This window comes from Equus quagga, chromosome 18 (assembly GCF_021613505.1).
Source record: "Equus quagga isolate Etosha38 chromosome 18, UCLA_HA_Equagga_1.0, whole genome shotgun sequence".
In the NCBI taxonomy this organism is placed as follows: Eukaryota; Metazoa; Chordata; class Mammalia; order Perissodactyla; family Equidae; genus Equus; species Equus quagga.
Genome location: NC_060284.1, coordinates 9,858,830 through 9,885,382, shown reverse-complemented (window position 1 = coordinate 9,885,382; position 26,553 = coordinate 9,858,830). Strand labels below are relative to the sequence as shown.

The 26,553-nt window shown below is 35.1% G+C and overlaps 1 protein-coding gene across 2 annotated transcripts in view; it reads left to right on the top strand.

Moving 5' to 3' along the window:
- Positions 1-26,553, top strand: part of NEGR1 (neuronal growth regulator 1) — an 810,652-nt gene that overhangs the window by 188,233 nt on the left and 595,866 nt on the right. The gene's annotated exons all lie outside the window — the stretch shown is intronic.

Here is a 26,553-nt window from a genome sequence, read left to right as displayed (position 1 = left end):
TGGTCTAGGCAACACAGGAAAAAGTCACTTTCCTGTTCTCCGATTTCATCTATGTTGATTACCAACGGTATTTCCCAAATTAATTTAATTAGCCATTAAGGAACGCTCCAGGCTACACTAATCTCATTCTACACCAAACAACTCTAAGTGTAGAAAGTCAATGAAATGATTCTTCCCAACTGGGTGGACTCATAACCTGCCTGGTGAAAACTTCTCAGGAACTTGAGGAACACCTAGTATTTTGGACATACATATTTACTCTTTTTCTTCAGTCAGTTATTCTGTTTAGTCTGCCATCGAGGGCGTCTCTTCCATGTTAAGTAAAAATGTTCTCCTGGGGTTGCATTGGTTGTTTCTGCAAATGTGGTTCTGATGGGTAATTGCCATTCTATTATTAAATGTTTTGAGTACAACCCCTGCATCATGCATCTGACTTTTGTTATACTGAGTTTAAGCCAAAATATTCTAAATATTTGTAGAGTCATAGAATTTTAAGACCCTTAGAATTTGTCTATCCTGACTGTTCATTTTAAAGGTGAATAAAGTTTAGGGATTCTTAGCAACAACCACACAGCTTGTCGTATTATTGAAATATAGGGAAATAACTACAACCGAGATTTCCTAGACCCTAACCATGTGTTTTTATCACACTATAATTTACTATGCTGAATGACAACTTGTTTGTACTGCCATAAAAAAGTTTTTTTAACTATCCTTAGTTTAAAAGTTATTAAATATGCAGAGAAATAAGTTGCAATGTTATTATAGAGGGATGATTGATAAAAATTAGAAGAAAAAGTAAATATAGCAAATAAAAATGTTTTCATAATAAATCTAACATCATCTTACACAAAAAATAGCTCACATCACTTTAAATAGGCCTGTCAGCAAATTCAAGATTCAAGAAATTATCATATTGCTCTGAACAACCCTAATTATATAGGAAACCAAGCAGTCTAAAATTATAGTGCTACTTGCTCAGGAAAAAGTTTTCGGAGCTCAAGTAGTGATGGCAATAAGTCTGACAGGTTATCTGAATTTGTGTGATAAACAAAATGTCTGTTCATGTTATCTCTCTCATTTTAATCTTTTAAAGTACCTTAGGATACTTAGCAAAAATTTCTGGAAAACAAAGTGATAGTAAACAACAAACATTGTAAGAATCAAACGTGATGCCACTTATGCCCTTACAAATCCAGAAGAGGTTAGTGTAATACAGTCTGTTTTGTGTTCATGCTGAGAAGTCTTATCATCAGCCTCTGGAGAGAGCACGTTAATTAATAGTTTTGGCAATAATTGCTCATGATTCAGTGACATAACTTGTAACAGGTCATTCAAATATTTTCATTTCAATATCAAAATGACAATAAATGGCATAAAGATGAGAATTGCACACTATTTTTGTAGGTGACTTATAAGAAATGTCTCCTGTTTCTCTTGTAAGTGTTCAGTGTTGGAAGTACAGGCCTTGATCTAAATTCTTATCTGTGGGAATATAATTTGTTGGGAAATATAAAATTTTAAGGAGAAATATTAATATTTGTAATTTCTTTTAGTTCCTGACTATATTATTTGTAAAATGTTCAGTGGCGTTACACAATAGGGAATATGGAAAAGCAACGAATGATATAGCTCAGAGGGGTAATTGGTTAAGAAAACAAAGAAATATGCAGTACATTTCTGATCAGACAACAGCCAGTCAGGATAATACAAGAAAATTGTTTAAAACTTTTTCAGAACAAACTACAAGGTAAGCAGTCTTTTAATAATTGGTTATGATAACAAGTATTCTAGCATACACCTAAACCAAAGTTAATACTCGAGAAAATTGTTTAAAACATTTTCAAGGCTGAAACTACAAAAAATGCAGACTTTTTCTGCAAGACTAAACCTTCCGTGATGCATTATAACAAATTCTAATCTTTTTATCCATCTTTGTATGCGTAAACCTACATATGTCTATATGTGTGTATACTCATAATTATGCGTTGCATTTATTTCATCTGGTGAAATGTATCATCTTTATTAAAGCAATGCAGCTGATACAAAACAATCCAATGTAATTTCTGGTTCTTTTTACTTCTTCGATCAACCATCTGCAAGCTGCCTAAAACCAGCTTTATCTATGAAAACTTGAACTCTGAAAATCTGTTAAAGCCACAAGTATCTCACTTTTTCATTTTGTCTGTGAATCTGTCTGACGATTCCACAAAAGTTCTTGAGCTAAAAGCATTTGTATTGCTTTCACTAAATTTGATGCCCACTTTATATTTGTTTCCTGTCATTCTAAATGTAGCTACATTTTCACTTTATAATCTTAGTAATATGTGAATTTTTAACATATTTTAGTTCAAACATGATTTTTTTTCTTTTTCTGTTCAAATGATCCAATATGAGTTTCTTTCAAGATGTGCTTAATTAATTGGTCATTAATTTAGAGAGTGTTGTTAAATCCTATTATTCTTTCAAAAGTATTATTAGACCCACATTAAACATTTTTATAAACATTTCATTCGTTTACTCAACACATCATTATTAAGCAAATATTATGTTCCAGGCAGTAATATAGACACTGGGATATAGTTATGAATAAACTGGTCAAATATCCTGGCCCTCATAGAACTCCTTTTCCGGTATATGAATACAGACAAGAAAATATAAGTAAAATGTGGTATTTTGGTTAATGATAATTACAATTGGAAATGATGAAGAAAAGAGCACTGGGGGTTATGAGGAACAGTTTACAATTTTAGACTGAATGTCCAGAGAAAGGCTCAACACTAAGATAGGATTTAAGTAAAGCCCTGAGGAGGGAGCCACCTTGGTCTGTAGAAGTGTGAATAGCATGTGAAGCTGTGACGAGGGCAGGTGATGGACTCATTGGCTTAAGTCATCAAGAGCCATCCTTAGAGCTGGACGCAGAAGTCAGTTCTTTCTACACTCCATGGCTGAAAACGAGAATGGGTGAACTTCTCAAAAGGAAGTAAAAGTAACGCTGAAAAGTCTACATACTGTATGATTCCAAGTGTGTTACTTTCTGGAAAAGGCAAAACGATGGAGATGTTAAAAAGATCTGTATTTGCCTGGGATTAGAGGGAAGGAGAGATGAATAGGCAGAACACAGAGGATTTTTAAGACAGTGAATCTATTCTGTATGATACTAAATGGTAGATACATGTCACTATACACTTGTCAAAAGCCTTAGAATGCACAACACCAGCAGTGAACCCCAATGTAAACTATGGACGTTTGGTGATCATGATGTGTCAATGTAGGTTCATCAGTTATCACTAGTGGGGGGTATTTTATGGGGGAAGCTATGCAGATGTGAGGGCAAAGGACATGTGGAGAAACTGTACTTTTCACTCAGTTTTGCTGTAAACCTAAAATTGCTCTAAAAAATGAAGTCCATTTTTTTAAAATATCAAATTATGGAAAGAACCTCTCTTCCCCCAAATTTATGCTAGTGAGAAGGGAGGGGGCATTTGCTGAGAGAAAATTGACAAGTGTCCCCTATTACTAAAATAAAATCAGATAATATATTTTTTTATCCAATAAGATTCTAATAGTTCCTTTTGTATATCTAATATTTGAATTTATGTATAAAGACAAATATAGACTCTATCACTTTCTAAAGCTTTCTTCTTTGATTAGAAACTCATACGAAGTATTTTAACTATAAATAGATATCTTTGGGAGAGTTAACATAGTTAATTTGTTTCTGTAAAACAGAAATATTGATTCAAGATTTTAAAATCATGGGAAACAGATATTTTAATTAATTTTAATTCACTAGTTAAACAGAAATTCAGAGCATACTTTGTGTTTTAGAAAAATTGATTGCTGTGGTGAAGCCACTTATACCAATAGTAAGACATACAGTCCATGATCCCATATTCCAATATTGAGGTATATATTTAAATCTTTAGATTGTAGTTTGATTTTAGGTGCCATTTCTATTGGCTTTGAGTGAAGGAAATTAAGCTTGAAATAGATGCAAAAATTGATTATGAAATACTTAATTAGGCAATATTTTATATGGCAATGTAGCAACATAGCGCTCAATAAGATTAAAGTCTTCCTTGGTATGATCCATTAGTTTTTAGTTTTGTTTTTGTTGTTATTTTGTAAGCATAAGATTTTGTCAATTACAATATCAGTGTAGTCTTTCAGTGAATAACTCAGGGTGGGAGTATTGCTGAGAAAACAAAATACCCGCCTCTGTGTTGTGGTAGAAATATCAGCATAACAGATTGAAAGTTTCCTTTTTAACAGTTTTTCCTTTTGTGTGTCCTCAGATAATACAATGTTTCCTATCTCTAGGATGGAATTGTGGTTGAAGAGAATAACTGATATCTTTAGATAGAATGTGGATTCTTATATGGACACAAGAAATAATAGGTAACTTCTTGTACATGAGTTAATATATTCATAAAAATTACAGTTGAATTACAATAGCATTATTATCCCTTCTCATTTTAATGTCATTCTTTATTGTCATCTTCTTAAGCGTCATCAACTAGTTACCGAACAGTGTGCTTGATAATAGCTGTCAATTTCCAAGGGGAAGCCTGTTAAGGATCTCTTTCCTTTCCTCTTCTCTGCTCCCTCTCTCTCCATTCCTATTCTGGCCCTTGCTGCTTAAAGAACTCTTGTCCTGGAAGAATTGAGAAGGCATGTGGAATCTCATTCTCTAACTTTTAGTTGGAAAATGGGGCTCACATATTTTATTTCCATGATCACAGGATGGAGAGCCTGGATATAGATCTAGGCAAAATTGTGAAATAAACCAAACTGGTGTTTAATACTGTCTTTCACCATTTACACTACTGTACCTCTTGCTAAAATCTCCCAATTCTAAACTTCTCTGAGTCTGTTTTAAGCTAGAGAAAATAAGTTGATACACACATTCACACTAAGGTTTAGAGACATGTGATAAAGTCTCTTGAAGAAGTGCTTGTCATTGCTAGTGCCATGTCAGGGAGAGGAGATGATTAACACGTGGTAATGAACTGAAGCAGAAGGCAGTAGACCAGAATCAGGAGAGCTGCTTCTAGGTCCAGATTCTGTCTAACTCTGTTAACTAAGGCAAAGCACTGAGACTCCTTGGCCTCAGTTTCCTCACCTGTAACACACTCGTTCATTTACTCATTCAATTAATATTCACCTCCATGTGCCTGGCAACACACTGTACTTGGGATACAATGGTGAGCAAAAATACCTACATTACTTACTCTCATGATGCTCATAGTCAAGTAGAGAGAAGCAGAGATTAATCAGGTAACTTTGCAGATATATAAATTTAAAATGTGGTAAGTGCAATGAAGAGAAATTACAGGGAGCTGTAACTAAAAGTTTGGTGCAGGTTGGGATTATACAACTTCTGAGGAGTATTTCAGATTTAAAATTTTATAGGTGAATAATTGTAGAATCCTGGATTCAGGGGAGAGAGATTTGAATGGTGGATGGAGGTGCGGAAACTTTATTGAGCTCCTTATTCCATTTTAAAGGCAACCTTATTTTCTGCCTTCAGGTGGGGCGAAGGCTTGAGGAAGGCATGTTGTAGCAATTCTTCTATAGTGGTATTTGATTTCTCCAGAATGTTCTGAACTCAGGACTTATGATTAACTGCCTTCCCTTTAAGATTTCCAGATCTCTCCTAAATTAAGCCCAAGTCCTGCCTATGTTTTTCTAAACAATACAGCTCCAAGTATCTGAATAGCTAGAACCTATGTACAGTGTATTTTTTCATCTATACTATGTTACAACCTCTTGAAACTACTAATTGTTTCTTCGAATCTGCTCTTTCATGGCTTTGTCCTTTTTGGTTTAGGGAGTCCCTTAGTCTGAAAAACTACCAGTCCCAATCACAGATCCATTTATCCATTCATTCATTTCAGGCATAGTGCTGAGTGCTAGAGCCCAGATCATCTCCTAAAACTTCCCAGGAAGCTTTCCTTGATTCCTCCAGGGAAATTTGATTATAAATACCATGTATTGAGTGTTTTCTATGTAGGAGCCTCCATGTTAAGCATTCTTCATTCTTTGATTTCATTGAAACCTTGCAACAACCCTATCAGGTGGTTCCTCTTATTATCAGTCTTATTTCACAAATGAGGAAATGCAGCCTATAGTTGGCACATGGCCAGACTAGAATACAACTCCAGGTGTATAATTCCAGAATCTCAACTCTTGTCACACTCTCCTTCTTCATTTTCATAACACTTGATTCATTATCTCAGTGTAGTGCTTACTGCTTAACTTATTATACTTCTTAAAAATTTAAATATCCAGCCTCCATATTTAAATATGAAATCCTTGTCAGCAGGCTACATATTAAATGTGTTTTTTACTATCCACAGTACCTAAGAGAATGTGTTTTATGAATGCATAAATTAATGAATCTTGTGTGTTAACCAAGAATCTGAAAAAAGTGTTTTAACAATGCAATAATTTTTGAAAACATAATTCTAGAATGAGTCTTTATCTCAATAAGAAACTATTTGGATGTTTGTACATAAATGATTAATACATTCAAAATGGTGAAAGTTTATAAAGCTAAAAGCTTCCTTTCAAAGTGTCATGATATTAAATACTTTATTTAAATTTCACAAACACCTGATGTTAATCCCCAGAAGAGGGGCCAGCCCCGTGGCCGAGTGGTTAAGTCCGCACCCTCAGCTGCTCTGGCCCAGGGTTTCGCTGGTTTGGATCCTGGGCGTGGACATGGCACCACTCATCAGGCCGCGTTGAGGTGATGTCCCATATGCCACAACTAGAAGGACCTGCAACTAAGGTATACAACTATGTACCAGGGGAGATTGGGGGAGATAAAGCAAAAAAAAAAAAAAAAAAAAGTTTGCCCACAGTTTTAAGCCCAGATGCTCATATTTAAAAAAAAAAAAAAAAGCCTTAAAAGAAAAAAACCCTAGAAGAATATCAGTGGGATGTTTTAATAACATGAAATCTCAGTTGTAAATATAGAGTTTACACATTGTCAAAAACGATCTCTTAATGATAGACTGCTAAATAAACTAGAGGAAGGGTTATTGACTCGAAAAAGCTAACCAATGGTTCTTCATCTGGTGAAAGGAACCATAGTAGTTTTGGGGAGATATTTCTTCAAATAGACAAATATAGTGTTGTATCCTGTTAAGACGTCTAAGAGGTGAAATGGAATTCAAAACCTAAGTTTCTCTTTCAGTGATCTCCGGTTTTTTTAATAGATCAAAGTTACAGATAGATAGAGATAAATGTATAAATATAGAGCTAATTAAAATGAATAAAACAATTACATTTTGAAACTATCAAAGATCTCTGTTTTAATACATGGATATGTACTTTAATATTCAAAAGCAATGTTTCTAATTCCCTTTTATGTAGATGGAAGATTGTAGAGGTATATTTAGGTCTTTATTTTGTTCGTTAATTGCTCTGAATTCAAAAGTAAGTTGATAGGCCCAAATTTTGATTATTTTGAAATAATTCACACATGGTTCATCTTACATATATTTATATTAACTTAATACTGAATATGAAATACATGTAAACATATATTTATTACAATAACTAGCATTATTTTAGTTATCAGGTTCTTAGGAAAAAATGTGGACTTCTCTGTAGTGAATTCTTTCTTTGCTGTTGTACTAAGGTTGTTAAATAGGACTGATTTATTCTTAAATCTGATACTACTTTTTATTTTAAAAGTTCGGGAACAAAATTACTACCAGCTAGCTTAATATTTTCCTATGGGCTTTCAATAACTAGGACAATGACTTAATTGGCATATTTCTGTTTCCACTGGTGTACTAATTAGGTGAGATTTACTGTAAATTAGAACTGATGTGATGTTATAGAGTTGTTTATGAAAGTAAAAAAGGTAAAATCTGATGATCAAGCAGCTATATGTCACTCAAAAATCACTTAGGTATATTCTTAAATGGAGTAAAGAGTATTAGGAATACTGAAATTACTAGGACAGTTTAACTTGAATTTATCTTACCTTAGTCATATACATGTGAATATTACATATGACAGTTATTTAATTTGGGGATTTATATATATGTCTTGTTAAAGGTTTATGGTAATATGTATGACACATATCTTAAATGTGCTCATATATTTGTGATCTAAATAATTAATATCATGAACTCATTCCAATTTTATATGCATTGCCATAATCTTATTTGTAATTTGAACTAATGTTATATTCAGAAATGAGTTGTATTTTGAAAGGGAAATAAAAGTAAAATTAATATTATTGTATAAATATATTTGACAATAAAATAACATACATAGAAATATATCCTTTTTAATTTATAGTGTCAGATGGGGAATATTAACATTTAAATAAGTACAGATTCTTTCTACTGATATCAGTGGAATTTGTGAACACATATTCAAAGGCAAAACTAGATCGGTAGACTCTCCAGGCTTTGAGGTTATGGTTTTTCTATGTGTGTGTATGTTGGTGTGCATGTCCTTTCCAAAGAAGCATGTATGAGCTTTAAAGAGATTTGTAGTTCAACGGTAAAAGGTTGAAAGGTATCAGTGGCGTTCAGATTCCTTTCAGTCATTTTTATGGCCTTATAGTAAAGTGAACTCACCGACATGTTACAATGCTATGGCTACTTTTTCTGGTTTTGATGCTTGCATACCAATAAACTACAATTGACATCTCTGCTGTGTCTGCTTTGGCTGTGACTGGATAACTCTTTGGGTTAAATTAGGGAGTAATAAATTAGTACTCATAGTTCATCATGGATGAAAAGACAGGCTGTCAATGGAGGAGGATGTCAGAATATACTCTTCTGAACCAAGACATTGTTAGTTCCAAGCTAATAAACAAGGAATGTGCATCTTTTCAGCGGGGCAGTTATTAGTTGTTCCATATTTCCACTGTGTTCTGATTATTTGTAGTTATTTACTACACTGTAATAAAGTCTGTAGAAAATGTCTTAAATCAATAGATGATATATACTAACTTCTAGGGACTGTCTACTGTTCACTTCTAACAATTTTACTTTCAATTCTTTGAGCTTGTTTTGAAAAAGAACAGTTCTAAAAATAGTTATTCAATAAGTGAGATTTACCCTGAGGTGACAAGAGTTTGAGTTTGTTTAAACTTTTTTAGTAGAAGTTTTATGTGGGGAAAAAGAGAGTTTCAGTGACGTGGTTCAGTTAACGTTAGATCTGGCTGCAAGTGATAAAACTCCCCCCAAAACAGTGACTCATTCTATCTTGTTTCACCGTCCTCAACACAGGGCTGGCATCTCAGTGTCCAATGCAGCTGCTCCAGTTGCAGACATCACATTCACGTCACGTTAACAGAGAGGAGAAAAAAGATAGGAGGGAAGCACACACTTCCTTTTATTCATAGTTTCTGGAAGTTGAATACTAGTTCTGTTTACCTCTCGTTGGCCAGACTTTGTTGTATGATTTCATTTAGTTGTAAGGGATCCTGGGAAATGTGGATTATATTTCAAAGATAAAAATCAGAAGTTCTTTTACTATAGAAAAGGGAGAGGGGGCCAGCCTGGTGGTGCAGTGGTTAAGTTCACATGTCCGCTCCAGCAGCCCAGGGTTCGCCAGTTCAGATCCCAGGTAAGGACCTACACACTGCTTGTCAAGCTATGCTGTGGCAGGTGTCCCACATATAAGGTAGGGGAAGATGGGCATGGATGTTAACTCAGGGCCAGTCTTCCTCAGCAAAAAGAGGAGGATTGGCAGCATATGTTAGCTGAGGGCTATTCTTCCTCAAAAAAAAAAGAAAAGGGGAAGAATGAATACTGGAGGGAAACCATCATTTTCTTCCTCAGGGTATCATCACTAGTGTCCAATGAAAAATAAATTGGGACTTAGTTAAGAAGAGACTTTATTCAAACACTCTATTGCAAGAAGGGTGAAAGGGACTATTGCAAAGTGGCGTGGGGACTGTTGCAAAATGCTTCAACCATGAGATCTACAAGCATCTCAGGTTAGTAGAAAAGGGCTTTTCTTTAATGGCAAGGAGTCAACAAAGCTGGAAAGGACCAGGCATGGGGAAGAAAGATGGGTGAGAATGATAGGATAGGACAGTAGATCAGAGAATGTTTTACCCTGAGGTCAGCCTGTTCTCTGTAGTTTTTCATTGGCTTGTTTGAGGCCAAAGTCCAACAGTCTGGAGGAAAGTTTGGTTAGTAAACATTTTGTTCTGATTGATCAGTGGGCACAAAACAGTTCAGCTAATCATTTAACAGTCAAAGAATGAGAATTTGAAGCCTATCTGGCCTTGCCATAGGTAAACAAGGGGAGCATCCTAAGGCTTATCTAAGTCATATGGGGAAGGATGTTTCTTTGCAGTCAGCATTTTTCTGGAACACAAAAGGGTCGGGGGGATTTCTTTAACCTTCCTTGTTTACCAAGATCAGAAGGCATGGGTAAACGTCAACATTGTCACTGGAATAAGAGTAAAGATAGCTCTAATTTCTAAGTTTACTGAGTTAGAATAGGATGGACTTTACAGCGACAATGCAGAGCCAATGATGATACTAGTTAAGCCCATCCTACTGAAGCCATTGGTTCAGTCAGTGCTTGTGGGGAGCATGTTGTGGATCATTGCCTGAAGGGGGAAGAGTTGTTACTCACAAGGCAAGAGGCTGATCCTCAGACAAGGAAACTAAATCTTCAAAGGCAGAACTTGGGCATGAGTGGGAACTGTTTTCTCGCTTTTTGACTCATTCTTTTGAGTCTGGACATTCAGTTTAGAATTTAACCTTCAGCAGAGTTTAAAGATGGTCTCTGACTACGAAGGCAGGTGGAAGTTGAGGCCAAGCAAGCTTGAATGAGCTTATTTTGAAACTAAATTACCCAGTGGCATATTGCTTTCTCTGTGTATTCCTTTTTTATTAGTTATAAACCTAGTAAAGCTGTTGAAGTGTATAAACCATTTCTGAAATTTAAGCTTTTACTGGTATAATAAAGAGGCTACCATGGTGGCAATGGCAGTAATTTGGAAAGAATTTGGGCCATGACATGCAGCTGCTCTTCCAAACCGAAAGATACTTCTGCTTTGTCATTATTGTTGATGTGATGGGTTATGGGTGAAGAGTTAGCTGCCTCTCTTGAGAATGATATTTTATTCATGGTGCCTTAGCCAAAACATACTGATAGAGTATATGAAGGGGCTCATTAGATATTTTTTTAATGAATTGAAAAGTGAAGCAAAAACCTAAGGTGAACGGAGTTCAAAATTACTGACATGGTCTAGGTTGAAAGACATGATTTAGTGTGAGTCAAAATAGGCTTAATAACTCCTTACCTCCTTGGAACATTTTTCAGGGATTTAGATAGAGGGGGAAAGACTAAGAGATGAAATCATCCATTCTCAGAAGCTTTAATAAACAAGATACACTTAATCAAAAGAATGTGTACCAATGGCTGTTGGCCAGCAACTAACTTCCTCTGTCTTCATAATCCAAAGGGGCAGGGGCCTGCCTTCCAAGCGTGTAATCCCACTCCTCTTGCATAGCTACCTTCTTTTCTCATACAGCGTGACCTGGTAGGATAACCTTGTGCATTTTTTAACCCAGATCCTGGAATAAGCCATTTATCCAAGGAACCCTAGTTCATTTTAGTAGGGAATTGAGTTTAGAGACTACAACTGGATACTAGGAGTAGCTTTCATCTTATTACTTATTTTATCCTAGTTCATTTTACGTGTTCACAAATGAATGATTCGTATATTTTCCTTATACAAATTGCTTTTCTTTTGAATTATGTCACCATTTCAACAAACAAAAGGGTAGCCATAATATGGCAGACACGTAACTGAAGATTTAACAGATGTTAATATTTGTCTTATTTGCTTTATATCCTATAGATAAATATATGTACAAAAATAATTATTCTGGAAGTTGACGTGAATCGTATATAATAAACTATGTGTGGGTGTGTTTTATATTTAAAATGTAGACAAATGGCATAATGAGGTGTGCATATTTTCTCAACTTGCTTTTTTAGTCACATACTATTTTTTCTCTTTTTTTTTGGTGAGAAAGATTGGCCCCAAGCTAACATCTGTTGCCACTCTTTCTCTTTTTGCTTCAGGAAGATTGTCGCTAAGCTAACATCTGTGCCAATCTTCCTCCATTTTATGTGGGATGTCACCACAGCGTGGCTTGTGGCTTGACAAGAGGTGCCAGGTCCATGCCCAGGATCTGAACCCATGAACCCCAGGCTGCCCAAGTGGAGCATGTGAACATAACCATTATGCCACTGGGCCAGCCCCTAAAAATACTATTTTTGAGATTTGCTCATGTTAATATGAAGATGTGGTTTGATTGCTGTATAGTAGTACATTGAGTGAATAAAAAGCAGATTTTCTATTCTCCTATTGAAGACTGTTAGGGTTGTACATTTTTGCCCTTATTTATTTACAACACTGCAATGAAACATTTTATCCTTTGTCGTTTTGTACTCTTGTACAATATTTTCTCCAAGGAAGATATCTACAGGTGGAATTGCTTCCTTGGTAGATGTGTACATGTTTAATGTTACTGAGTAATAATGAATTTCCTCTCCAAACTGGGTGTACAAACCTACACTCTTATCAGTATCAGTATTTCCATTACTTTGTGTCCTTATTTTTATTTGGAATTATAAGATATCAATATCCGTGGAGTAATAACCTTTTTATTTATATTTTCCTGATTACCAGTAAAATTTTGCAGTTTTTCAGGAGTCTGTCTGGGTTTCTTCATCATGTTCATATTATTTGACAGTTGTAGGGCTATTCAGGTTTTCTTTTGCATCATGTCTATTTTGATAACTTATTTTTCCTAGAATATTGTCTAATTCATCTATATTTTCAGATTTATTTGCATAAATTAGTTATAACTGTTTATGATTTTAAATATGGGTATTGTTTTATGTATTTATGTTCTGCCTTTCAGTGCACAGTATTTGGCCTTCTCTATTTTCTTTTTTTCCAGCTTTATTGAGATATAATTGATATATGACATTGTGCAAGTTTAAGATGTACAATGTGATGATTTGATACACATTTATATTGTGAAATCATTACCACAATAAGATGATTTAACACCTCCATCGCTTCAAATAATTACTTTTTTCCTGTGGTAAGAACGTAAGATCTACTCTCTTAGCAGCTTTCAAGTATAATACATTATTGTTAACCATAGTCACCATGCTGGATATTAGATGCTCAGAACATATTCATCTTCTAACCGGAAGTTTGTACTCTTGGACAAACATCTCCCCATTTTCCTCATCCCAGCCACTGGCAACCACCATTCTACTCTGTTTCTCTGAGTTTGGCTTATTTTAGGTTCCACATACAAGTAGGATCATCTAGTATTTGTCTTTCTCTATCTGACTTATTTTGCTTAGCAGAATGCCCTCAAGGTCCATACATGTTCTCACAAATGACAGAATTTCCTCCTTATTATGGCTGAATAATATTCCATTGTGTATATACACCACTTTTTCTTTATTCATTCATCCATCAGTGGACATTGAAGTTGTTTGCATGTCTTGGCAATTGTAAATAATGCTGCAGTGAGCATGGGGGTAAAGATATCTCTTTGAGATAGCGATTTTATTTCCTTCAGCTATATACCCAGAAATGGAATTGCTGGACTGTATGGTAATTCTATTTTTAACTGCTTGAGGAACCTCTGTATTGTTTTCCATAGTAGCTGGAAAACATCCTCACTCACAGTTCATAAGGGTTTCCTTTGCTCCATGTCCCTGTCAACAATTATCTCTTGTCTTTTTGGTAATAGTCATTCTAACAAGTGTGAGGCAATATCTCATTCTGGTTTGGATTTGCATTTCCCTGATGGTTGGTGATGTTGAGCATCTTTTCGTGGCTCTGTTGACTATCTGTAAGTCCTCTTTGTAAAAATATCTATTCAAGTCCTCTTCCTACTTTATTACTTTCGAGTGGTATGAGTTCTCTATATATTTTGGATATTTACCCCATGTCTGATATGTGGTTTGCAAATATTTTCTCCCATTCCATAGGTTGCCACTTCATTTTGTTGATCCGTTTTTGGATGTGCAGTGGCTTTTTCTTTGATGTAGTCTCACTTGTTGATTTTTGCTTTGTTGCTTGAGCTTTTGGCATTGTGTCCAACAAAATTATTGGCAAGACTGATGTCAAGGAGCTTTTCCCCTATGTTTTCTTCTAGGAGTTTTATGGTTTCAAGTTGGCCTTCTCTATTTTCTTGATCAGTCTTACAAAAATTTATCAATGTTATCAGTCTTTATAAACAAACAGTTTCTGATTTTCTTTTACTTACATTGTTTATTTCCATTTTTAAACTATGTATTATTATCTCCATTAAAAGATGAAGACCTTGGAGTTCAGAGAGTTTGAGATTTGCCACACACACAAAAAAACTAACCAATCAACAAACAAAAAACCCCAGGAAAAATGTTAAATCCTAACTGAAACCTAGGTACTCTGACTCCAATGTTAGCTTTGTAACCTCTTTACCAGTAATCAGGAACTGAAAGCCTTGTTCATAGAGCTTACAGAAACATACTTTACACATAGAAGAGAAATTCTATACAGAACATACCCAGGCACATTTCCACTTTTCAGTGTGTTGACAAATGGACTTCCTAAGGATCAACCAAAATATATTTTTCCATAGCAGCAGGCATAACTTTAGCTTCTGTTGAAAGGACCTGGGTAGTCATCTGTAGCATTCGTTCATCCAGATGGTCAGCACCATAAAAATTTGGATGAAAATTAGGATATGCAGATGAGCTGGAGATGCTTCACAGCTTGACACTGCTGAAAGGATTTCTTCTTTAATGTGCCTGAAAGCTCAGTTTTTATTTTGAAACAGAGAAGCTACTGTTTACATATTAATTGTTTTAATTCCAGCATATAATCTTTTTTTCCCCAGTATGTAATCTTAATAATCACATTGTGTAATGTTTAGAGGACAATCTTTTTAAGCTTTTTTGTAACTCAGAATTTAGAATACAAGTAGTGTGCCTCACCAGACAGAGTTGCCTATTTTCTTAACACTGTAGGAAGCTTGCTTTTCAACATAATAGAGGAATATTAGAGAGGAAAATAGCGAAGAAGCAAATTTTGAAGAATTCATGAAAACTGTGCTACTTATTTGCTACCTAGATAATGTTTCAAGTTTAAGTACAATATGATGGGTTTCTCATTTGTAAAAATAAAATATTTGCTAAGCTTCTCTATATCTATTTGGTAGTTTGAGATATTGTAATGTTTCCAAAAATATCTGAAATTGTTTAAAAGTAATTTATAGAAAAAATGTTAACTTATTTTGTTCCATGGTTCAAATGTCATATCTATTTGGGATAAAATTAATTAAAGTTGCAATATTGTCTATATTTATGTCCTTAAAGTTGAATTTAGACATGTCAGGTAAGATATATTCTATATATACTAAGTCTGAGAACAATTCCCACCTATTTAAATTAGAAACAGAAGAAAAAAAAACTTGTTTTAAAGCATAAGAGCATGAATTCCGAACAAAATATATATAGTAAGGCCAAGAAATGGAGAATGCATTATTTCTTGATTTTTACAATGTGAGAATGATTTTATTTTTGGAAAATGCCATCCTGTGACAAAGGCTTATTTGAAAATATAGAATGAAGTAAAAATAAATGAAATCTATGCTTATTCACAATATCAAATTGGTGTTATAGGAGTTCACCAAACCGTACTAAATAGCAAAAGTCAATCGTAGACTTCCCTTTTATGTCAAAAAGCTGGTGCTCTTTCAATGCCATAATGGAGAGAGACAAGAGAAGTTTCCTTTTCACTCTCAAGACCCACTGGTAAGAAGGGTAGAGAATGCCTTCCAGAACCTGGAACAGCAGTGGATAGAAAGATATTTTTTTTTTCCCTTCCCAACAACATATGGGATACATTTGCACTTAAAAATGATGGTAAAGAATAATATTAATAGTAACATAGTTAAACTATATAAATTTATCTAGATCACCTGGAAATCTAGCAAGTATTTTATAGCAATTCTTATATGGAAAACTATACCTTGAGTCACAATCAACTGACCAACAAACTTTAGAGGTATAAGCTTAGTCATTCATAAATTTGTCAGAACCATTCAATCTATTATTTTTGCTCTTATGACTTTTGGAGCTAATCTCATATTTCATCAAGTCTAAGATGTCCTCTATTGTAAGACATATTATTTTATGTATCCTATGAAAGAAAAAAATGTAATTAAATGACCTTTTATTCTAAGTTCAATCCTAATTTTGGAGGTGATAAAATGTAAAAAGCACATCTTAGAATTGAAGAAATAGGATATCGTCTTAATAAGCTGCCTGCTGGGTTTAATCTTCTGTATTTCAGCCTCAAAACTTTTATACTTGTACATTCCATCATCAAATATTTTTGACATTCTGTGATATTACTCGGTCTCTTTTGTGGTTCAGTATTGGCTAAAATCCTACAGATATTACATGGTTTTCCATTATGCTTTTTCATGTTACTTCTTATTTTGTAAAATGAAAAAATGTTTGTGTTTCATTTTATTGCAGCAGCCCTTTAATGAATCTTAAGGATATCTCTTTGGGAATTGTAACTTAAGAAAGCTTAAGTTTTTCCATCCATTTTTCAAAAAACTTTACCCACGAACCAGTTTATTTTATAGTAGTTTAAGAATGTATGTATGTCACGTTGAACAGGAAGTAATTATACTTTTTGGTTAAAGACTTTGTAGGGGTGGAAAAAATTTTCCTTTACCCTTGTAGGTTTTTCTGGCTAGTCTAAGAATTAAATTGCATGAGACAGAATAACAGGAGAAAATCAACCAAGGTTTAAAGCATGTATACATGGGAGAAATGTAGGAAAACTGAGTAACTCACTAAAATGGCTGAAGCCGCTGCCATAAATACCATCTTCAGCTAAAGACAAAAGATGATGTTGGGTGTAGTGGTGTAAGACTTTGAAGGGTAGGAAGGCAAGTCACATGGAGATGGAAAAGCAAGTGTTTGGTAAACAAATGTTTTTCATGCCATGCAGAGACAATGGGACATGGAGAGGACTTGGTCAAATAGGCCTTGCAGAGTTCCTCCCTGTCTATCACACCTTGTTCATATTATAGTTATATAGTTATAACTATATTATAGTTATCTATGGTGATAGCTCCTTCCTGGAACAGGCTTTCTATCTTAAATTCTTTTAGGCAGTTAGAGAGAAGGTCAAAGTTTCTTCCTCAGTCTTTTCTTCTTAAAAATAATTAAGCCAGGGGCTGGCCCTGTGGCCAAGTGGTTAAGTTCCTGCACTCTGCTTTGGTGGCCCAGGGTTTCACTGGTTCGGATCCTGGGCGTGGACATGGCACTGGTCATCAAGCCATGCTGAGGCGGCATCCCACATGCCACAACTAGAAGGACCCACAACTAAAAATGCACAACTGTGTACCAGGGGACTTGGGGGAGAAAAAAGAAATAAAATCTTAAAAATAAATAAATAAAAAGAATCAAGCCACAGAGACACATTTTGAGGTGGCAAATTCTGCTCCCCTACAACTTAAATGTCACTTTAAATTGGTGTATCAAATTGTGTACTGCTTGTAGTAATTATAATTATAAAATTCTTATAATGTTGCTAAGCTTTTTAGCTATAGACTTCTCCTTGTCTCACTTTAATACTTTAAGATAGATAGATAGATACATAGATAGTGGGAGAAATAGGCACAGCATGAGAGCAAATCAAAATTTAGTAACTGTGGTTGATGTACCACCCAGATCATTTTTAGGGATGGAAGTTACTCCCCTAATTCCTGAGAATGCTGTTAAATGGTGACCCATTGAATAAAACTGCCTTGTTCAACGTCAGACATCCTTCTGTGGAAGTCTGCACCCAATGATTGATCATCACAGGGCATATAAATGCCTGGTACCCTGGACCCAAATGGGAATAACTATGAAAGCCTATCACATCTCCAGAGCTCTTTATGGGGTTGGCTGAGGTCTTCCTTGGACTCTGTCACTACTCAGTGCTCCCTCTGCCCAGTCCTGCCTCCCACCCTTAGGTATTTAATCCCAGGAGCATTTCCAAATAAATGTCTTGTTTTCAAATTCCCACTTAGAAGGTTGCTCCTTTGGAAACCTAGCCTGAACAGCAAGATGATCTAAAATTTATGAATGAAGTATGTAAACATTTCTCTTCATCCAAGGGTACAAAACTCAAGGTCGGCATATTTTGTGATTATTGTATGTGGAGGAAGAATCCAAGCATATTTCTATACCAATTATTTAGCAATATTTGAATGAGACTGCCTGGCAGGTGGTGCTATTGGCAATGTAGAGGGAATTCTCCTTCTATGAAGTAGGGGACAGGGAGTGCTGAGAATTGAGCTCAGATCCGTGCGTGTGAGAACTATATGGATAAAGGACTCTGAAGTGAAAAACACCAAGACTGTCAGCCTTTGTTTCAGCCAGAGAGTCCAAACCCAGTGCCTTCAGAGGCTAGATCAAACCCATATTTCTTCCTCGGTTTTTATTCTGAGGGAAGGATTACAGGCAAAGGAATTTGGTTTTATGTCTCTTGCACTTTGTTTGTGAAATTTTTCTTCTCTCAAAGTATTGATGCAAGTCTGTGTGCAAATAAACTTTATTTTAAGGACTGTATCCTGGCATGAGAAACTGTTTCCTACGTAATCTTCTATGTTTCACTCACTATTCTAGGTATTGGAAATTCAGTGATGATTAAGACAGTTCCTGTCTTCAAAGCGTTCAAACATCTGGGGGTGGAGACAATTTATTCTACTTACAATACCATGTGTTAAAGGTATATTTGAGGGATGTATGAGAAACAAAACACAGTGTGATTACAAAAGATATGATAAACAGACTGGCATGCTGGGGTTTTCTGTAACTAAGGGGATTATATTAGAGTGGGAATTTAGGGAAGAAATAGGAATATGCTGTGTATGGAAGGAAGAAAGTCTATTTCAATGCTAAGTAACTGAGGTTACTAGAAGCCGAATACATTCATATGAATGAGTTTGCTCTAAATGTGCTTGGAAGGGACTGACAAGAATATAAGACAAGCTGAGGAGTTTGGACTTTATTCTAAAAGCCGCAGGAGCCATCAAAAGTTTTGCAAGCAGGAGAGCATGATGTTCAAATTTGTTTTTTAATTTTTTTATTTATTTTTTACTTTTTAATTTTTTTTAATTTTTATTTTTTTCGGATGTACATCATATTTCAAATTCTGGATACATTACATCATGCTCAGCACCCGAACACTAATTATAGTGCATCCCCTCACATGTGGCCCTAATCACCCCTTTTGCCCTCCCCCTCCCCCTTTCCCCAATGGTAACCACCAGTCCAATCTCCAATGCTATGTATTTTTTTTTTTGTCGTTCTATCTTCTACTTATGAGTGAGATCATATGGTATTTGACTTTCTCCCTCTGACTTATTTCACTCAGCATAATACCCTCAAGGTCCATCCATGTTGTCACAAATGGCTGGATTTCGTCCTTTCTTATGGCTGAGTAGTAGTCCATTGTGTATATATACCACATCTTCTTTATCCATTCGTCCCTTGATGGGCACCTAGGTTGCTTCCAAGTCTTGGCTATTGTGTATAATGCCACAATGAACATAGCGGTGCAAGTATCTTTATGCCGTTATGTTTTCAAGTGCTTTGGATAAATATCCAGTAGTGGAATAGCTGGATCATATGGTATATCTATCCTTAATTTTCTGAAGATACTCCAAACTGCTTTCCAAGGGTTCCCTTCTCTCCACACCCTCTCCAACATTTGTTGTTTCCTGTCTTGTTAATTATAGCAATTCTGACCCGAATGAGGTGATGCCTCATTGTAGCTTTGATTTCATTTCCCTGATAGCTAATGATGTTGAGCATCCTTTCATATGCCTGTCGGCCATCCAGATAACTTCTTTAGAGAAATGTCTGTTCAGATCTTTTGCCCATTTTTTAATTGGGTTGTTGGTTTTTTGTTGTTGAGATGTATGAGTTTGTTGTATATTTTGGATATTAACCCCTTATCTGATATATGGTTTGCAAATATCTTCTCCCAATTATTAGGTTGTCTTTTCATTTTGTTGATGGTTTCCTTTGCTATGCAGAAGATTTTAGTTTAATGTAATCCAATTTGTTCATTTTTTCTTTTGTTTCCCTTGCCTGGTCAGACATGGTACCTGAAAATATGCTGCTAAGACTGATGTCAAAGAGTGTACTGCCTATGTTTTCTTCTAGAAGTCTCATGGTTTCGGGTCTTACATTGAAGTCTCTAACCCATTTTGAGTTAATTTTTGTGCAGGGTGTAAGGGAATGGTCTACTTTCATTCTTTTGCATGTGGCTGTCCAGTTTCCCCAACACCATTTATTGAAGAGACTCTCATTTCTCCATCGTATGGTCTTGGCTCCCTTGTAGAATATTAGCTGTCCATAAACATGTGGGTTTACTTCTGGGCTCTCAATTTTGTTCCATTGATCTGTGTTTCTGTTTTTGTGCCAGTACCATGCTGTTTTGGTTACTATGGCTTTGTAGTATAATTTGAAATCGGGGAGTGTGATACCTCCAGCTTTGTTCTTTTTTCTCAGGAATCCTTTGGCTATTTGGGGTCTTTGGTGATCCATATAAATTTTAGGATTCTTTGTTCTATTTCTGTAAAAAATGTTCTTGGAACTTTGACAGGGATTGCATTGAATCTGTAGATTGCTTTAGGAAGTATGGACATTTTAACAATGTTAATTCTTCCAATCCAAGAGCACGGAATATCTTTCCATTTCTTTGTGTCTTCTTCGATTTCTTTCAACAATGTTTTATAGTTTTTGGTGTACAGATCTTTCACCTCTTTCGTTAAGTTTATTCCTAGGTATTTTATTCTTTTTGTTGCAATGTAAATGGGATTGTATTCTTAATTTCTCTTTCTGCTACTTCGTTGTTAGTGTATAGAAATGCAACGGATTTTTGTACATTGATTTTGTATGCTGCAACTTGACTGTATTCCTTTATTATTTATAAAAGTTTTTTAGTGGACTCTTTAGGGTTTTCTAGATATAAAATCATGTCGTCTGCAAAGAGTGACAGTTTCACTTCTTCTTTTCCAATGTGGATCCCTTTTATTTCTTTTTCTTGCCTGATTGCTCTGGCTAGGACTTCCAATACTATGTTAAATAAGAGTGGTGACAGTGGGCATCCTTGTCTGGTTCCTGTTCTTAGAGGGATAGTTTTCAGTTTTTCTCCATTGAGAATGATATTTGCTGTGGGTTTGTCATATATGGCCTTTATTATGTTGTGGTGTTTTCCTTCTATACCCATTTTATTTAGAGTTTTTATCATAAGTGGATGCTGTATCTTGTCAAATGCTTTCTCTGCATCTATTGAGATGATCATGTGATTTTTATTCTTCATCAAATTTGTTTAAGAAAGCTCATAGCACAGTGGAAGATTGAGAGGCTAAGACTCGAGAGTGAAGACATTGATGTCAGGGAGTCTGTTTAAAACACTGGTTGTAGGACCAGCCCCAGTAGCCTAGTGGTTAAGTCCAGCATGCTCCACTTCAGTGGCCTGGGTTTGGCTCCCAGGTGCACACCTGCCCCACTGGTCTGTCAGTGGCTGTGCTGTGACAGTGGCTCACATACAAAAAGAGGAAGATTGGCAACAGGTGTTAGCTCAAGGTGAATCTTCCTCAGCAAAAAAACAAAAAACAAACAAAAGCACTGCTTGTAGAGAGAAGATTAGGGTTTCTAACTAGGTAAACGATTGTGGACATAGGAAAAGACCATTTTGAAATATATTTCAGTTATAGATTGAAAAGGAATAGGAGACTAATTGGACATAGTGCAAAAGTGGGAGGAGAGAGAGAAGGATCAAGAATGGCACTAAGGTTTTGTCTTGAGTTGATGAGGAAGAAGAATGCTTTATCAGGGATCATCACAGCAGCAGGTGCACACCAGCTTCAACACAGATGATGGGAAGGAGACCAAAAAGAACAGCTAACGCAGGTTTTTTTGCCTGGCCTACATTGATTTACAGCCTTAGATTATTGACATCTAAAATGTGATTGTTGAAAAAAATGGACATATGTACTGAGTTCATTTGGATCAGTTGTTTGCAGTAGTATTGCCATAAATTAGTATGTTTTGGGGTGGAACACATATACAATGTCGTGTGCATTTATTTTTGGCTGAGAAATTTTGGAAGAAAAGTTTTAGCGTCACAAGAGAGTATCATTTCTCTTTTATTCGAAGAACTTTGAAATTCTGGGTTCTCTTCTTCTAGTTGTTAACAAAAACAACGTTCTACTTACTCTTGTGGGCTACATGAATGAAATGGAAAACAGTGGTTGGGTTTTGAGGTTATGGTTCTTAGAAATTTCAGTGATGGACAAGTTTATGTAAAATGAAAAGACGCATTTTACAAGGCAGAGATGGCATAAACTTTTACATTGAATATGTCTATTATAAACAAATATAACTTACTTTTTGACGGATCTTCATTTTTAAATATGCTGCTGTCTTTAATATGAAATTAACTAGACTTTTCTTTAATGTCCTTACTAGATAGCAAATAACAAGGTTAAGCAATCAAAGTCCAGTTGCATGGGTTTGCATGATGTGTTCTGGCTTGTCCTTGCCTTTATGGTGGGGTCAGGGACTCCCAGTCTTCACATCTGTGGCATTAGTCTAGGCTTTCATGTCATACTACCATAGAACTTAATATAAAATACCTCATTTTAGGATTTTAATCTAAATATTTAGATGTTGATTTTAGAATCCAATACACTTTTATTACTTCATAAATACAGTTCTTTATTTTTTATCATATCCCAAACTTCTGCTACATGAAGCAATAAAATTGAAACATAGGAAATTGCAGTATTAAACAGGAAAACTTTCTTGGCTAAGTCACTACTGATATCTAATATTGACACAACTTCAAATGAGAATCCTGTGACTCTTTTGGGAGAAGAGAACCAGGACAAGAAACATAGCCATTAGGAGAGAAATTTCAATTTTGCAAGTGCAAGAAAGATGCATTAAGCTATAATTGAAAAAAAAGCTATTGGAGACCTCTAGAAAGCTTGAAGCCAATTTAATTAATGCACCTAATCTACTTTCTTTTGTATACTATAAAAATAAAATCAGTAATCTGAAAGTCAGCTTTCCAAAGTTTATGGAATTTTGCAATATATATATATTTAAAAGCTAAATAAATTTCTATTTTCATGGAATTAAATTAATCTTAAAATTACACCTCTAAGATGAGGCCCACTGTTAATTATCCTGGGTTATAGATTATGATATAAATAATCACATCACTAACAAGAGTCATACATGGCCATATGAAGAATTACTATAACCAATTTCGAGAGAACCAAAAAATAAAGACAAATATTTGAAATTATCTTTTGGTTTTGGAATCCCTTAAATAAAGAAAATTGCAGTGTTAAAACTGCCAAGTAACATATCACGCAAATCTGAAAAGACTAGATTATTGACATGCCGCAAGTATTCTTTCGTGTATGATCAGTGGAGAATTCAAAAGTCCTTTCTAGAGCAGTTTCAGTGTTAACACAACACGATATAGAGTATTAAACAATAATCAGTGAACCTCTAATTATATTTTGTGAAGTTACTAAAAAGAGATGATCTTCCCTTAGAGTGCTAGTTTTCCTGCGCAGTATGGTGCCAGAGAAAAACATCAATAAGCATCTCACAGCTTAATGCCAAGCTTATGCATAAGATGCAAAGGAACAATACTTTGGTACATTCCAATTGGAAATTGTCCATCAAATATTTTATATTGAATACAACCTTCAATAACAATAGGTATTATACCCTGTTGAACTAAATTTAAAAATAGATACCAGCTTTTTATTCCCATGTCTTTAGTAGGATAAATCTGTTCAACATCTGTTAATTCAAATGATGTATTTTAAGAACAGGGTTTTTTATTGAGAATGTCATATCTATTCAAATCCACAAACTTGATATTATTATGCATCGCTGACTAAGTTTCTTGTTAGAGTGGACAACAAAACAGACAAGCTAGAGCACAGATTAGGAAAGTCACTCAGTGTAAAACTACAGTTCAAGCAGAATTTGGAGGAAGTAAATTGTCTGCAAATTATAGTACCTTATGTTCAAAGTTTTAGAAATTGAATAAGTTGTACTTCCTAAAATTGGAGTAGACATCTAGTCAATGTTTTTCTACAGTAAGAAATAGTGATAGTGTTAAAATATGCATTTTATCTTCTGTTTGGTGCTTGAGGTATGACAAGATGAATCTCATCTTTACATAAAATCAAGATGCATTTCTCACTGTGAACTTTTTGCAAACCAGTTTGAGCAGAACCCTCATTAAGAGTAATGGAAATTGAACATATACAGACACTGTTACACCACAACAAAATTTAAATCTCTAATGTACAGGATATTACCAAGCATGAAAGATTCATGAGTTGAGTTGGGATCTTAAAATTAAAAGGTATATAATTTGGTTTACAAATCAAATCTGTCTTTCCCATGTTTGCAGAACTTGCTATTTTGTCACCAAATGTTGCTTCAACTAGAAAGATAGTTCTTTACTGCTTTACCCAGGTGCAATACATCTAGCCTGAAATAAATCAAAGGTAAATGAATGCGTGTGTGATCTTAGCGGGAATGTATGGCAAAAATTGGAATGGGTGCTAGGAGGGCTTAAAATGTATCCTCTCCTTCTCTGGAAATGTTTCACTAGCATTCTGTCTAACTTTTAAAGTTCTTTCCCAGACCTTCTCTGCTGCACCTAACTGTTCTTTAGCTACTAAATTTATGCTAGGGGTTGGTCAACATCTTAGCTAGGGCTGTCATAACAAAATACCACAGGCTGCGTGGCTTAACAGAAATTTATTTTCTCATAGTTCTGGCGGCTAGAAGTCCAAGATCAAAGAGCCAACAGGGTTGGTTTCTCCTGAGGCCTCTCCTCAGTTTGCAGACAATGTCTTCTCACTGTGTCCTCACACAGCCTTTCTTTTGTGCATGTGTGTCCCTGGTGTCTCTCTCTCTTCTTATACGGCCACCAGTCCTGTTGGATTAGGGCCCCACATTTTTAAGTCTTCATATGTGTAAAATTGGTATAAATAATGCTTTAAAAGCAATTCACAAAGTATTACAAAAAATTTCTGGCAAATAGTAAATGCCATATAAGTATTAGCTATTTTTATTATGGAGGATATTTTCCTATATGTTCTGATATTTAAAGGAATGCTTTGATTGTTATTGAAAGTGAAGAAGATTTAAAAAAATTGTTTTTAATTGCAAGTAAGCACAGTGTATGGACTCTGGCATCAGGCTGCCTCGGTTTGTATCCTGGCTTTATCACTTCCTAGCATGATGTCCTCTGTGAAGTCACTTAACCTCTCTAAGCCTAATTTTGCTTATGGGAAAAATGACAATTAAAAATAGCGCTTCATGAGGGTGTTGTGAGCATTAAATGCAGTAGAGTAGATAAACGGAGCATTGCTTGGCACAAAATAAGTATTATTACTTATAATTTTTCACGTACATAAATATTAATATAAAGATAAACACTCCTTAATTTAGTTGTTTACTAAATGTGTGCCTCATACTTTGTTTTGTTTCTTAATTCAGTCAAACCTGAGCAATAGCCAAATTCTTCCCGACTGCCATTACTGCAATTCAAGTTTTTCCTTCTACTTTTGGGGGCAGTTCTGAGCAGGCAGATAGAGAAGATGCTCAGCTCCCAATGCTGTCTCTCAGATCGGTTTTGTTTGTCTCTTTGATAATGAGCAATGCCAGTGTTTCATGTCTAAATCTGTGGGAAAGAACTTGTTAAGTAGCTACTGTCTTCTAATCAAACCAACCCAAGTCACTCCATTTAGAGCCATTCACTAAGTGATGGGTGCAGTACAGGAAGGATCTCCAACAAAATATACAATTTTAAGGAGGAACTGGCTGATTTAATGGCTGGCTTATTAGAATCTTTACAACTGGGTCCCTTCTTTGACCCAGGAGTTAGACATCTTGTAACTTATTCTTAGAAAGTAATGGGACAAGTGTGCAAAATGAAAGCATGAAGCTATCCTGAAAAAAAGTGAAAAAGTAGTTTACAGCCTTGTATGATTACGCTTATTTGTATGCTAGCTTTCACTGTGTATGTGTATGAAAAATATACATGTGTGTGTATATATATATATATATATATATATAATCACACCTATATATACCAAAGTAACAGTGGTTGTCTCGGGATGTTTGGAATTTGTTTTCTTCAGGATGTTTGATATTTGATCTACAGTTATATATTCAATCTTAATAAGAATAATATAAAACAGGACTTGGAGTTAGTGGTAATTTACAGTTCAGACACTACCAGTAAATGTCATGACCCTAGACCCAGTGATATACACTTTATGTTTCTTAGTTCCCTCATTCATTGATAGGAGACAAGAGAACAGGCCTTCTCTAGCTCATACAGTTGCAGTGGGAATAATACAAGATGAAAAATACAAAAATGCTTTGCAAAGTTGAAAGAACAAT